This window comes from Podarcis tiliguerta (genome assembly GCF_965153285.1).
Source record: "Podarcis tiliguerta genome assembly, chromosome: 2".
NCBI classification, from domain to species: Eukaryota; Metazoa; Chordata; class Lepidosauria; order Squamata; family Lacertidae; genus Podarcis; species Podarcis tiliguerta.
Window position 1 is genome coordinate 58701990 of NC_139535.1, and position 15615 is coordinate 58717604.

At 41.3% G+C, this 15615-nt stretch overlaps 1 protein-coding gene and 1 long non-coding RNA gene across 2 annotated transcripts in view; one reads left to right on the forward strand and one right to left on the reverse strand.

Moving 5' to 3' along the window:
• SGCD (sarcoglycan delta) overlaps positions 1–15615 on the reverse strand; it is a 384180-nt gene that overhangs the window by 352898 nt on the left and 15667 nt on the right. The window lies entirely within an intron of this gene.
• LOC310670064 lies at positions 11353–12069 on the forward strand. Its single transcript, XR_014507506.1, has 2 exons — positions 11353–11794; positions 11827–12069. It is a non-coding gene; the product is annotated as an uncharacterized lncRNA (long non-coding RNA).

Consider the following 15615-nt stretch of genomic DNA (forward strand, 5'->3'; position numbering starts at 1 on the left):
TTATTTTGTTAGTAAATTCACATTTAAAGTTTGCCTCTGTGGTGAAAGTACTATGTTGCATGCTTCACACTAAAGTAATAGTTTAAGTGGATTAATTCACAAGACAAAATGGATATAGCAATCAATGGCACATAAAAAGCGTAGTATGCTTAATTTTGGAAAGAAAAGAAAGGATTCAATAAAAACAGTCAGTATATCAGTCCAGGTACTATTATCAACATTTGTCTTGACCATCCTTGCTAAGAATGGCAAACCAACATCACCTAGGGCCCATCCAGGTGTGCTTTTCAGTACACATTCATGATTTGTGTTTATAACACATTCATGATGATTTGTGTTTATAATGCTACCAGGGGTGGTCATAGGTTGTCCTGCTTTCAATATTGTTTGCACTCGCTAACGTTTTGGGATGGTCACAGAGCTTCATTTCCAGTCAGTACATATTCTGTAACTTCCTGCTAAAATCCAGTAACTGTTTTAAAATGACACCATTGTTCTGTTGGTTTTGGTTTTGGGGGTTTTGTTTGTTTGTTTGTTTGCAGATTGAAATACTGTGATAACATTAGAAAAGGATCACATAATAAATTAAAGCCGACTAAATCCTCCACTAATGTCAAGAACATGTTGAACAATATACCCACAACAAAACAAAACCCCTAAAAAGTTGTGAACATCCCTGTTTGTTTCCATGATGGCTCTGTTGAACAAATAAAGCATATTCCAAAAGCAGGAAATCGATTCTTAAGTCTGAAGAGAGGGTGAAGTGAAAGAGAGAAGCAGCAAAGGTTATACCCTCAGTTGATTCCTAGGCCTTGCCACCTAACCGCTCCTTCAAAATGAGGCACAAACTGGCCATGACTGTAAACAACACTAACACATATGAGTTAATATGACTGAGTAGCAGTTCCAGAAGCTAATGTCTCTTGCACATGTGTGCTTAAATTATGACACCAGATTGAATATTACAGCTCGGAAAGCATGTGTACATATGAATTATTCCACAACTACACTCCATGGCATAATCAGTTGCTAAATTTCTGCAGCCAAGTTGCCACTGATGCAGCAACATCATGATTAATGCAAAGATGGCAACAGCAAGACAACACACAAAACCTAGATTGTTCAAAGTCATAGCTTGGGCATGAAAGCACAAGATGGGTATGTTAATTTTGTAACCTTGGTTATTTTAAAACAGGCATTATTAAAAGTTTGTGCATTACAGGAGTTATTTTGTGCACTTTAGCCTCATGCTTCAAGAATGATTATCCTGAAATTCCTCTAGGTATAGTAGCCCATATGCTTTTCAGGTATGATCATAGCTGCAACCACCAGAAAGGCTGGGGGACATCTCATAGTGAAAGAAGTAAAGGTAAAGGTAAAGGTAGCCCTGCCCGTACGGGCCAGTCTTGACAGACTCTAGGGTTGTGCGCTCATTTCACTCTAGAGGCCGGGACCAGTGCTGTCCGCAGACACTACCGGGTCACGTGGCCAGCGTGAAGAAGCTGCTCTGGCGAACCGGCACCAGAGCAGCACACGGAAACGCTGTTTACCTTCCCGCTATAAAGTGGTTCCTATTTATCTACTTGCACTTAAGGGTGCTTTCGAACTGCTAGGTGGGCAGGAGCTGGGACCGAACAACGGGAGCTCACCCCGCCGCGGGGATTCGAACCGCCGGCCATGAGATTGGCAAGTCCTAGGCGCTGAGGTTTTACCCACAGCACCACCCGCTGCCCAAGTGAAAGAAGTAGAGAGGTTAAAATAAATGGCACCCTCATGTTTCCATACATAGGTAATGTGGTGTAACAGGACTGATGGTACCAATGTGGTGTACCATGTGAAGTGCTGGATGGAAAGACCCAGATTCAAATCCCAATTGGCCATAACGATCACTGGGTAACACTGGACATGTCACTATCTCTCAGATGTGTGAATAGCACTGGCATGATCTGCTGAAATTCAAATTAGATGGACAACAACAAAAGTTGCAGAGTACTTTCTCAATTTCTATAAGTTAATTGTTTAATGCACTTGTTTTCTCTGTCTTATGAGGAGAAATTAGCCCTATCTTATTTGCAGCTCAGGGAGCTAGTCTGTACTTGCTGAACAGGTTACAAAAGATCAACTCTCAGACCCAAAGAAACACCTAATATTCTCCTGATAGAATATTTATCAGTGGCAAGCCTCAGCTCTAGCACAGCATCCCAACAGCACAATGAAAACACATGTAACACTTTTTTCTCAAAAACAGGAAGGTAATTCTCTATATCCCTGCTTGGTGCAGTCCGCCAAACACATAAGATGGGCACAGCAATAACCTATTATTCCAAGAGGACAAAGAAGTCTATGATTTGGCCTGTAAGACAGGCAACAGACCCTGCAAATTATTATAGAAACATTTCACAGTTTTCCTATAATAATATGTATATGTGTCAGTTTCTTATTGTCAACACTACCTTGAAGTAGTTTATTTTTGACCTCCAGGAACAATAATAGATAATGATCATTCTATTTATTGCTTCAGAGTATACACAGAAAGTCAAATAATTAAACAATGTGCATTAACTTCTTTAGGAGGGAAATTAATGGGTGGTATTCAACTAATTAGTTGTTTGCATGCAATAATTGCTGTTAGTGCAATTGAATGCTCCTACCCTCTCTCTCTCCCCCCCCCCAACCATCCCCTCAAAATCTGCTTTGGAGTGTTATGGGAACCTCCCAGAACAGATTTACAGAGGTGGGGGGTGTTAGAGGGAGTAGAAGAGGGAATGCTACATTGTACAAGGAAAAATCATTGTGCTGACATAACCAGAGACATGGTGTTACACAGAACACAACCCATTATTGTTTATGTGATCAGAACCTTACCCAGTAATATACACCTGGTTGAAGGCCACTGCTCTAAAATATACTAAGAGCACAAATCTTCTAGTACCTGCTGTGGCGTCTCAGCAAGACTTTCCCATCTTAATCGTGCAATAGAAAGAACATTATGCAATTTTTCGACCAGAGCCCAGGGCTTCACTAGCCCCCATTTAACAGCAGCTTTCCAGTTGGGGCAAAAATCATAGTTCTGAGTGTGCAAAAAGCGGTATTGTTGGTGTGAAGGCAAACTATAAAGCTGAGCACATCCAAGTTTGGATGGGGCAGGGGGCAGGGGACAGCACTGACAGACTAGATGACAAATCCACGGCATCTAGTTTTTAAATCAAGACTGGATGTCTTCTAGGATAGAAAAAAAATTGCATTCTCTCGCTTGTAACACATTCTATACTGGAATTTCTTAAGTGGAATTCCATGACCTGAATTATGCAGACGAAAAGGATTGCCTAAAAGCCTTCAAAGTCCCTAGGTCTGGCTTAATTGACTATTATGAAGTATCACATTTGTTTACTTCCATTTGAGAGTTTCTGAAGCATCATACACTTCTATCAATTCCAAAGAAAGATTTTAAAAAACCTTCTATTAGCATCCCTGTGCTACAGAAAGCTCATGGGAGTTCAACATGCATATAATTACAACCTCAAGCTTTCACAGCAGAGGACATGTTTTGAAACTCCTGTCCTCTTGTAGACTACTGTAGTTTTAAATTCTCTTACATCAAAAATGCATCCTGCTGTCATGCAGGTCAAGTCTTCCTTCTCCCACACCCCAGCATATAACAGTACAGTGATTCATACACTAACATGGAAGAATAAATTCCTCCATGCATACATGCCTGCAGTGAACATACTAAGAAGTGCAATTCTGATACTTTCTTACTCAGAAGCACGCAGTCTTAAATTATGAGTGTAAAAATTTAACCATATGCTAAAATATTGAGAAATCAACTGTGTTAGGAGAAGATAAACATTTTAGGACCCAGAATGTTTCCTACAACCAGCTTATTTTCTCCGATGATCAATCGGTCCCATGGCACAATGGCATTTAATCCCGGATAGAAACTGTAGAAGCATTAAAAAATCACCATTGTTCTCCCCAGAAATGGATAATGTGTATCCAAAAACTCTCAGAAGCCAGGCCTTACTTAAGATGCCTAAATAGAAAAACGCATCTTTAAGTAAAATGACTGATCGGCTATTTCCTAAGACTTGCAGACAAACAGTGAATAGTGTTTATCACTGAAATTCAGACAGTAAAAATGAATTACTCAGACAAATCTTCCCTTCCCACAAGTCACATGGCGATTATTTCTGAATCAAATCTTTGTGTCTTTCCCCCTCCTTTATTTTACACACACACACACACACACACACACACGTATACAAATTTAAAACATTAGGACCTTTATTTTCAGACAGCCACATTCTTGTTATATTTTATTGCTTCATGTGTGCCTTCCTACAGATATTTGCCTAAGGCAAATATTTGCTAATCTAATGCAAGCAATACAAGTGATTGAAGCTTTAGCATATAAATAAAATTAATTGCTTTCTTTCCACAGACAAAATGTGTCTACAATTTCCACAAGGAGAAAAATAGTACAGTGTGAGCTACAATCCAAATCAAATATAAAAATTCATCAATGCCAGAGCCTCTTACTGCTTCATCGGGACAAATGTAATTGGGAAGAAAAATAATCAGCTATGATTACCCCGGGTCTATTAATATTTAATTAGTAACAACTGTTAGCAAAACAGGACTATAAGCAGTAAAATGACTTATCTTGTAGGCCAGTAGGAAGCTAACAATTTTTAAGGACGTTGTCTCTCCATAAAACTCAAATGTAAAAGCACAGTCTAGTCCTGTTGTGCTGGATGAGTGTCAGTTAGTGAGGCTCAAGGATGTGGACAAGGTGCTTGAATTGGTCAGAGTGACTTGTGCTTTGGACCCTTGACACTCTTGGCCGATAAAAACTAGCTGGCTGGGCCAGAAAGGTGATTAATGCTTCCTTGCAAGAAGGGGTGGTCCTTGCCTGCTTGAAGCAGGCTGTGGTAAAATCACTCCTTAAGATACCTCCTCTAGACTCAGAAAATCTATGAGCCAGAACTAACTTGGGCAAGGTTCTTGAGGGGATGGTAGCAGAACCAGATCCAGGCACTCTTGGAGGAAAGTGATTTTTTAGATCCATTTCAGTCAGGATTTAGGCCCAGTTTTGGCACAGAAACTTCCTTAGCCGCCCTGTGTAATGACCTCAGTCAGGAGAGAGACAAGGGAAATGTGTCTTTGTCAACGCTCCTCGATCTCTCAGTGGCTTTTGATATTGTTGGCCATGGTATCCTCCTAAAGCGGCTGTCCAAGTTAGCAGTGGGTGTCACCACTTTGAGGTGGTTCCAGTCCCACTGGAATGGTCGTTCCCAGAAGGTGATGCTTGGGGAATGCTTTTCAGCACTGTGGAGCCTTCAATGTGGGGTTCCTCAGGATTCAGTTTTATCTGCTATGCTATTTAACGTCTACATGAAACCACTGAGTGGGGTTATAAAGAGTGATACACAGCTCTACTTCTTTGCATCTGCAGGCATGACAATAGATATGGTGGACCATTGTCTTGTCTGGATGAGTGCCAACAAACTGAAGCTGAATCCAGTTAAGACTGGGGCACTGTTAGTGGGTGGTTCCCTAGACCAGGTGGCTGGGAGGTTTCCTGCTCTTGATGGGGTTACACTCCCTTTGAAAGAGGAGGTACATAAGTTGTGGATACTTCTGGATCCTATGCTGTCACCAGGTTCAGGTACTCTCAATTGTGCAGAGTGCCTTCCATCAGCTTTGGCTCGTGGCCCAGCTGTGCCCCTATCTGGACAGAGATAGCCTATCTACTATTATCTATGGTCCAGTAACCTCTAGGTTAGATAACTGCAATGCATTATACATGGAGCATCTGAAGGGTTTGGAAACTTCAGCTGGTGCAGAATTCAATGGCCCAAATCAAAGTGCTGCTTTTGACTTATAAAGCCTTAAATGGCTCAGGTCTGCAATACTTCAAAGACTGCCTCTCCCCATTTGAACTAACCCAGCCCCTGCAATCACCACCAGAGGCCCTTCATTGTTTGCCTCCTCCACAAGAGGGAGACAACTGCAGTGGCTCCTTGTTTGTGCAATGCCCTTCCCCAAGGAGGTTCACCTCATGCCTTCATTATACATCTTTAAGTGCCAGGCGAAGATGTTCCTCTTCAACTAAGCCTTTAGCTGATTGGCATCCAATGTCCTTTTAATGTGTTGGGGGTGGCATGTCTTTGCTTTGTTCTTGTTCTTGTTTTTATTGAGTCTTTTGTGTTTGTACTTTGTATTTTTATGCTGTGAGATCTTCAGATGAAGGGCGGTATACAATTTTTGTGTGTATATATATTCTTGTAGGAGACCAGGGTTCAAATTCCTGCTCAGTTACGAAGCTCACTGGGTGACCTCCAGCCAGTCACTGTCACTCAGCCTAACCTACCTCATGAAGTTGTTGTGAGGAATAAAATGAGGAGTGGGATAAGATAACCATGTACACCACCTTGAGAGCCTTGTAGTAAAGGTGGGGTATAAATGTAATGGTAAAAATAATGTCAAAATATTAATAACTACATCCCGTCTTCTCATTTGTGGTTGAAGCAGCCAATTCTTTCCATTTTAAATGTTCCTCAAAACCTGCAGATGAAGTATGGCTTTTAAAATTATTTCTGGCAAGTGTGTATTTTCCCCTGAAAGGTTCTCTTTGTCTGTCAACATTTATTTAGAAAACTTTCCTCTGCCACCAACTGAAAAGATTTGCCTTGATAACATTACCTTATTAAGTCAACAATAACTCACAACATTCACTTTTTCTGGAAGCCAGGGGTAGGTGGCAATGATACAAATATTAAACAACAAACCAACAACACCAGAAATGGCTTATGAATATAAAGAACAATTTTACTAGAATAAGTATATAACCTCATAAACCAACTAGACAAAGAGCAAACTAAAGTGCAATGTGCATAACCAAGCCTGCAGATACTCGTAAACATACAGTGTCTCTCTCCTTGCTGTACTGGTTATGTATGCGATAAGTATGTCATAACACAACTGGAGCAAATAGTCATTCACTGGAAGCGGAAAGCCATAAACATAGGAGCGGTTGCCAGAAAGCGTTCTTCAAGTAGTCGTTAGCTGGAAGCGCAAAGTCAAATGGTCAGCTGAAGCCAAATAGATGAGACCTGTTCTCCAGAAATTAACTAGGTTTCACAGCAAGCTTCATCAGTCCATAATGCTAATCACTCAACACGGTTCACTCAAGACAAAAGGTACTCACAGGCACCTGATCTGGTGGCTTTTAGGTCCTGGATAACAACATTTTTGTTTGCCAGGCATTAGCATGTAATGGACTTTGTTAAAAGTGAATTTCTTGCTGCTGAAACTATATTGTTCTTTTGTTGGTTTTTGAAGGAGGGGTGGCAAATTTTATGCCTGTGTTTTCTGGGCTAATGGAAAATGACGAGTTGGGCATGTTTTGCAGCTCCCAAAATTTATTACATTTCTGAAACTCAAGCCAGAATATTTTTATTAAAACTTTTTCTCTTATAAAAACTTGAACCAAGGTTATTGAGGCCAGTGGAAAAGGAAATTCACAAGCATCTAGCATGCTTCGACAGCTTGCTAGAATTGCTAATTTTCAGGAAAGACATCCAAGTCCAAAGAAGTTCACCTGCACTTTTATCCAATCCAAACTGAAAAGCCATTGTGTCAACAAACCTACTGTAACACAGAGCTTGTTAAATTGTAGCAACTACTAGTACTTTCCATTTTGTCCAGCCTACCAGGAAACAGACCAAAGGAGAATTAGACTCTGTTTTACTATTTAAAATCCAAAAACAGATTGACCACAGCCTACATGCCATTTAGAAACTCTCAGAAGTTTTTCAATCTCAGAGTAAATGAGAATATTATATATATATATATATATATATGGCAAAATATTGTGATTTATAGCAAGTAATAATCTTGGAATCACCCAAACAGAGTAAGTATCTATCATAGTGCAAAATACTGCACATAATCAAAAGAAATCAGACAACTATAGAAGAAAGATCATTTGAAAATAAATGTTTTTAAAAACACACACATTCCCTGTAGCCCATTGGTATATTATTCTCTAAAAGCTGCTTAAGAAATAAGGTGTAAAAGTTTAGTTACCAGTTTTGAAAAGGTTAAGGGCAAAACTACGTACTGTATTAATGAAAGCTTGTCCTCACTTCCGCTTGTCCTGTGCCTAGAAAGCATGACCACAGCAGCTTTCTGCTTGCCCCATGCTTTCAAGGCACAGGTCAGAGTGGTTTTGCCTTTCCTCAGCTGCTTTCCCCCAGAAAACATGTTCTTTAGTACTAAATTAGAACAAACAGCAATCTGCACAAAAAACAATTGTCATTTGTTCCAATTCAGTGCTAAACCATGGGAGAAAGGGGCAGGGCAAACAGAGGTGCCTCATTAGTCTTGACTTTAAGTACAGGGTGTTGCTGCTTTTAGCTCAATATAGATCAAGATTCTAGAATGTGAGTGGAGGTGGTAGGGAGTTTTAACCCTTCATCACCTGTTGTGATGCCAATCTAGATCCCCTCCCTCTGCTTTAAGATGGGAGTAGGAACTTCATAAGTTCATAACCACTTAGCAAATGGTTGCCTCTATTCACTCATAGTCCCTCCTTGTAGAGTATCTTCAGTGACAGAACTGGTCATATTGCTTCAGTTCTTTGGAATACAGAACCAAGAAGATCCTTGATGGCATAGGCTGCGTTCACACATCAATTTATCCCATTTCTCTGCTGCTTCCACACTGAATCTGAGCTTTCACATGACATCCAAGTCACTTACAGAAACCCAACGGAATAAAGCACCTCTTTCATGCTCATTTCCAGGTTACTTGACTCCAGAAAAAAAAAAATGTTTGCAGTCCCCTTCACCAGGAAAATTGCTGGAGTAAAGTGATGAACTTTGGGTAGTATACTGGCATATACTGTATTTTTCCATGTATAAGACATCCCCATGTAAAAGACACCCCCTATTTTGGGGGACTCCAAATAAAGAAAACACCCCTCAGCACTATCTGTGTATATGACAAGCCCCAATTTTAAACCAAATTTTTTGGTTAAAAACCACCTAGTATTAGACATGGAAAAATACAGTAATTGTTTCTTGCTGTTTTCTTGGTGGAAGAGAAGCACACATGTGCAGAAAGGGTAGGCAAGTAGTGACATTGTCAAATGACATTCATTGCTGTGCTCTGCCGTGCCCACAGGTGTGAATGACGTGACATTCTACTATATGGGTCAAAAAGCCACAATTCCATGATGCAACAGGTGCTGTGGTGTGAAAGGGACAGTAGAAAATGTGACAGAAGGGCTAGCATTTATTTATTTTTTGATGGCATCCATCTGTCCTGATAGACAATGCAGTGTGGCTCCGGGAGTGAAGTCAAGCCACTAGAGAATTACAGTGCCTGCTGTGGCTGCAAAGAACTGCATCTCAAAACTGCTGCATCCTCCATTGTTTTTGCTGTGTTAGCGACACCAAAGTAATCTCTCTGAGCCTGGTGTGTATGGAGGTCCTAGGAAACTAATGCAGTATCTTCCCACATCTGACGAACCCATAGTGAAAATACAAGCTAGGTGGTTCATCTGGTTACACGTTCTGTTTAAGCAGAGTAGAACAACATAATTTTAATTGAGTTCTCAGGAGGAGCAAGGAAGGAGAAAAGCATTCAGAACTGCCATTAATCAAACCATTTGCCTTGTCTGGGGGGAAATTGCCTGGTAGAAAAGAACAGTATGCGGATTGATCTTGATAGTTGAGGAAGGTGAAGAGATTAAGAAGCTCACAGGCTCTCTCGCAGGTGAAACATCTCAGCATCAACATTAAAATGAAGGTTACATTGTAATAGTAGGTGCCCACTTCAAACACAAATCACCCCCTGCTGGCTTAAGCTGGGATAATAAGAATCTTTTTGATATGTCACATGAACAAACCATTACCTAGCATGGTAGACTCAATGGAGTATGGAAATATAAAATCCAATACTGTAGACTGGCAATAACTGAATGGTGATAACAGGACAGTTCATAAACTATATCCTGAAAAATATTAAAGTTCATGAGGGCTGAAGATGAATCAGAAGTGATTGAAATGAATGTAAAGGTAGCAGCTCATCACACTTCTAGATTATAAGTGACGTACAATTCACTGACAGCTTGTCAGAATGTTTTATCAAATATCCAGGGCATTTTTTTAAAAAATCACTTATATGCTAATTACATCCTACAGATGTTTTGAATAATTTGTAACTATGCTGGTTCAATTCAAATAAAGTAATTATCACCTGACTTGTCAGTCTGCTGCCATAGAAAATGCACATGAAACACCACAGAGATCAGAGTCAAACCCAGCATCAGCACACAGCATGGCTAGTTCATTGTCATGAAGCCCCAGATGCATTCTAAGGCTCCCTCATCTAGAACTGCTCAGCTATCAACCTGTTATCTGGAGTTGTCCCATCACCCACCTCTGTTGTCCATGCCCACTGTTGACACTTGCCTACCCCTTGCAATGCAGGAATCTCAACTAGATCATACATGGCAGATGGCCATCTAACCTGTGATTAAAAACCTCCAAGGGAGGAGAGTCCAGCCCCTCACATGGGAGTCTGTTCCACTGTCTAACAGTTCTTCCTGTCAGAAAGTTCTTCCTGATGTTTAGTCAGAATCCCCTTTCTTGTAACTTGAAGCCATTGTTTGAGTCCTACCCTCCGGAGCAGGAGAAAACAAGCTTGCTCTATTTATTTTCCATGTGTCAGCCCTTTAGATATTTGAAGATGGTTATCATATCTCCTCTCAGTCTCCTCTTCTTCAGGCTAAACATACCCAGCTCCTTCAACCATTCATCATAAAGCTAAGTTTCCAGATCCTCAATCATCCAGATCCAGCTTGTCAATATCCTTCTTAAATTGTGGCACCCAGAACTGGACACAGTACTCCAGGTGTAGTATGATGAAGGCAGAATAGTGCAGTACTATTACTTCCCTTGATTGGGGCACTATACTTCTGTTGATGCAGACTAGGATAGCATTAGCTTTTTTTGCTGCTGCATCACACTATTGACTCAGGTGAAGTTTGTGGTCCACTAAGACCCCTAGATCCTTTTTGAATGGGCTACTGGAAAACCAGGTGTCCTCTATTACTTAATAAACTGACCATAATAAAATAATAATAATAAAGACATCACTTTATTAACATGCAACTCCACAGGAATTCATTCTCCAGGAGTGTGCTATCACCTTGTACATCAACAAGCACAAATAAAAAGCAACAATGTGACATCCTTCATGATTTCTCTAATATGATGCATTTGATCTGAATCTTGATGTTAAAGACCCATCTGTTGTTGTTTAGTCGTTTAGTCGTGTCCGACTCTTTGTGACCCCATGGACCAGAGCACGCCAGGCACTCCTGTCTTCCACTGCCTCCCGCAGTTTGGTCAGACTCATGTTTGTAGCTTCGAGAACACTGTCCAACCATCTCGTCCTCTGTCGTCCCCTTCTCCTTGTGCCCTCCATCTTTCCCAACATCAGGGTCTTTTCCAGGGAGTCTACTCTTCTCATGAGGTGGCCAAAGTATTGGGGCCTCAGCTTCAGGATCTGTCCTTCCAGTGAGCACTCAGGGCTGATTTCCTTGAGAACGGATACGTTTGATCTTCTTGCAGTCCATGGGACTCTCAAGAGTCTCCTCCAGCACCATAATTCAAAAGCATCAATTCTTCAGCGATCAGCCTTCTTTATGGTCCAGCTCTCACTTCCATACATCACTACTGGGAAAACCATGGCTTTAACTATACAGACCTTTGTTGGCAAGGTGATATCTCTGCTTTTTAAGATGCTGTCTAGGTTTGCCATCGCCTTTCTCCCAAGGAGCAGGCGTCTTTTAATTTCGTGACTGTTGTCACCATCTGCAGTGATCATGGAGCCCAAAAAAGTAAAATCTCTCACTGCCTCCATTTCTTCCCCTTCTATTTGCCAGGAGGTGATGGGACCAGTGGCCATGATCTTCTTTTTTTGATGTTGAGCTTCAGACCATATTTTGCGCTCTCCTCTTTCACCCTCATTAAAAGGTTATTTAATTCCTCCTCACTTTCTGCCATCAAGGTTGTGTCATCTGCATATCTGAGGTTGTTGATATTTCTTCCGGCAATCTTAATTCCATTTTGGGATTAATCCAGCCCAGCCTTTCACATGATGAATTCTGCATATAAGTTAAATAAGCAGGGAGACAATATACAGCCTTGCCGTACTCCTTTCCCAATTTTGAACCAATCAGTTGTTCCATATCCAGTTCTAACTGTAGCTTCTTGTCGCACATAGAGATTTCTCAGGAGACAGATGAGGTGATCAGGCACTCCCATTTCTTTAAGAACTTGCCATAGTTTGCTGTGGTCGACACAGTCAAAGGCTTTTGCATAGTCAATGAAGCAGAAGTAGATGTCTTTCTGGAACTCTCTAGCTTTCTCCATAATCCAGCGCATGTTTGCAATTTGGTGTCTGGTTCCTCTGCCCCTTTGAAATCCAGCTTGCACTTCTGGGATTTCTCGGTCCACATACTGCTTAAGCCTGCCTTGTAGAATTTTAAGCATAAGCTTGCTAGCATGTGAAATGAGTGCAATTGTGCGGTAGTTGGAGCATTATTTGGCACTGCCCTTCTTTGGGATTAGGATGTAGACTGATCTTCTCCAATCCTCTGGCCACTGCTGAGTTTTCCAAATTTGCTGGCATATTGAGTAGCACCTTCACAGCATCATCGTTTAAATTTTTAAATAGTTCAGCTAATAGACCCATCTGTATTTGCTGCTATCTCAAAAAGCTATCAGAACACTGATGTAACACTAACAAAAATATCCAAAATTAAACAAACTCTTTTTTTAAGTATGTTCCCATGAGCACAAAGATGGGAAAGGAATGACTGGGGAATAGCCAGAGTTGGCCTGACAGAAAGAATCAGAGAAAAGCAATAAACACAAATAAAAATAACATCAATGGGAAATAATCTAAGAATGTGCTCACCCTATTCTTTAAATTATATACTAGGGAATTTTTCCTGGCTTCAAGAACAATTGTTTAATAGAGTGTCCTGTGAATGTCTTTAAAAATATTCAGATGACTCATTTACATCCCACATATATGACAAAAAGGCTTACAATGAACGACAATTTAAATCATAGAATTGTAGAGTTGGAAGGGACCCCAAGAGTCCTCTAGTCCAATCCCCTGCAATGCTGGAATCTTAGCTAAAGCATCCATGACAGATGACTGTCCAACCTCTGTTTAAAAACCTCCAAGGAAGGAGAGTCCACAACCTCCCATTCACAGGCTATCACCATCTTAATATATTTATAAACTTTCAGAATGCACCACAACTACCACTCTGGGTAGATGGTTAAATCAAATTTATCCCAGCAGAATTCAGCAAAGACATAAAATTTCACCCAGTCAGCACCAAACTCAAGCCCAATACAGTGGTACCTCAGGTTACAAACGCTTCAGGTTACAAATGCTTCAGGTTACAAACTCCGCTAACCTGGAAGTAGTTGCTCCAGGTTGCAAACTTTGCCCCAGGATGCAAACGGAAATCGTGCACCAGTGGCACGGTGGCAGCAGAAGGCCCCGTTAGTGAAAGCGCATCTCAGGTTAATAATGGTTTCGGGTTAAGAACAGACTTCTGAAACGAATTGAGTTTGTAACCCGAGTTACCACTTTACGAAGTTTTTGCAGCAGTTTAGATTTGAGCTTTAGCTAATCCCCTGGACAAGAACCCCTGGAGAAATCTTAAAATGGGCCCCTGCTCTCCATACTTTACACAATATTCCTGGGAAGGATAGCATATGGGGTGGGTAACCAAATATAAGTGACTTCTAAAGTAGTTTCTTCAACAGGGAATGTATTCCCTGTGCCCTCCTCGACACTGTGGATTCCTAGACACAGCCCTTCTGTGTCTTGGGTTTAACCTAGCTCTGCAGCAGAGCTGTGATTCACCATTGTTACATGATGTACAGCAGTGGAAGTGACAAATTCTTTCTCCCCCCCCCCTCCCATTTTTTAAACTTCTCTCCTTGACTTCATGGGCATAGCCAGAATTCCCCCCGCCCCCGATCAAGTAAATAAATATACTTAACTAACTGACCAATTGCATCACAGATAGCTCAGTTCTGCCCCCCCCCGCAACAAAAGTTATGCCCCTTCCCAACAAAAATCCTGGCTACGCCCATGCTTGACTTACTAATTTAAACCTGCAGAAAAATTAATTCAATAGGACAACTCCTAAGCTAACATCTCAGGATGATGAAGGTATGCTCAGAAACAGGAAGAAGATTTAAATCTCAACATGAGGTTCTTTGTTTTGAAAAACAGACGTATTTCATCAAGATTACCCCACCAGATCTACACAAAAAAGCGATACAGCAAACTAGGAAACAAAAAGTGTTTCCAATTATCTACAGCCTATATTGTGCACAACGGAATAAAGAAAACATGTCCTTGGATTCAGCGTATGTGAGGCCTCCTCTCACATTTCCTTCAAAGTGGCTTCTTCAAGTTACTAAACATATACACATTCTTCAACCCAAACATTATTCAGATTTCCTGTTGATATGTAAATCAAGAGGGAGCACCATCTGAGCCGGCATCAATAATAATAGTCCAACTAGCAATAGCAAAACTTCAGTTATACTGTAAGATGCTATTTGGACAGCTTGTGCCACAATTATAAAAGAAGAAATTACAAGGCTGCTGACCTAAGAAACGGTGAGTTTTTAAATAAACAAGGAAGAAAAGGACAGGTGTAAAGCACACTGGATATTTTAAAATATTTTAAAGCAGCAGTGGTCACCTGGCAGCCCACAAGCTGAATCTGGTCTATTGCTAGTTTTGGTCCATCAGTCACTTTATTCCTATGCTACTTTCTGATGTTCAAAGCACTTAACAAAAGCAACAAAACAAATACATTAAACATCAACAATACATTACTATCCCTCTACAGAAGACAATATAGTACAAAACTGTTTCACAATAGGAACCTAACAAAAACACCTCTGTAACAAAATAATTCATTGCTTGCAGGAAAAGAGTAAAAAGAGAACCTTTGCCCTTGAGGTGATAGCAGAATAAGCCCTTTTAAAGGAGTGCATAGGAAGGCAGGGCAAATCTTCAGTCTGGGGTGTTTCAGAAGCAGGGTGGAACAGCAGCAGCAGAAACAGGCATCAAACCTCACTCAAAGCACAAGCGGAAGAGGTGCTACAAGCTGAGGTGGACAACCTGACTCTTGGCCAGGGGTCCTCAAACTTTTTCAGCAGGGGGCCAGTCCACTGTCCCTCAGACCTCGTGGGGGCCAGACTATATTTTTGGGGGAGGGAATGAACGGCGATGGAGGGACGATGAGGAGCATGCAAAAGGGCTCCAGAGAGGGTCTGCTTTAAATGGTGGCTGCTCGAGAGGGGTGCTCAGCCAACCACGACTCATGTGTCTTGCAAGCCGCAGGGGTTGGTGGCGGCGGCAGCAGCAGCAGGACGATGAGCGAAGTGAAAGGGCTCCGGAGAGGGGCTGGCAGCAACAAAGCCCAGCCACCTCCCTCCTCTAGGCAGGACGGGGTGAAGCCAGGAGGGAGGGAGGGAGGAGGTGCCGCCGCCG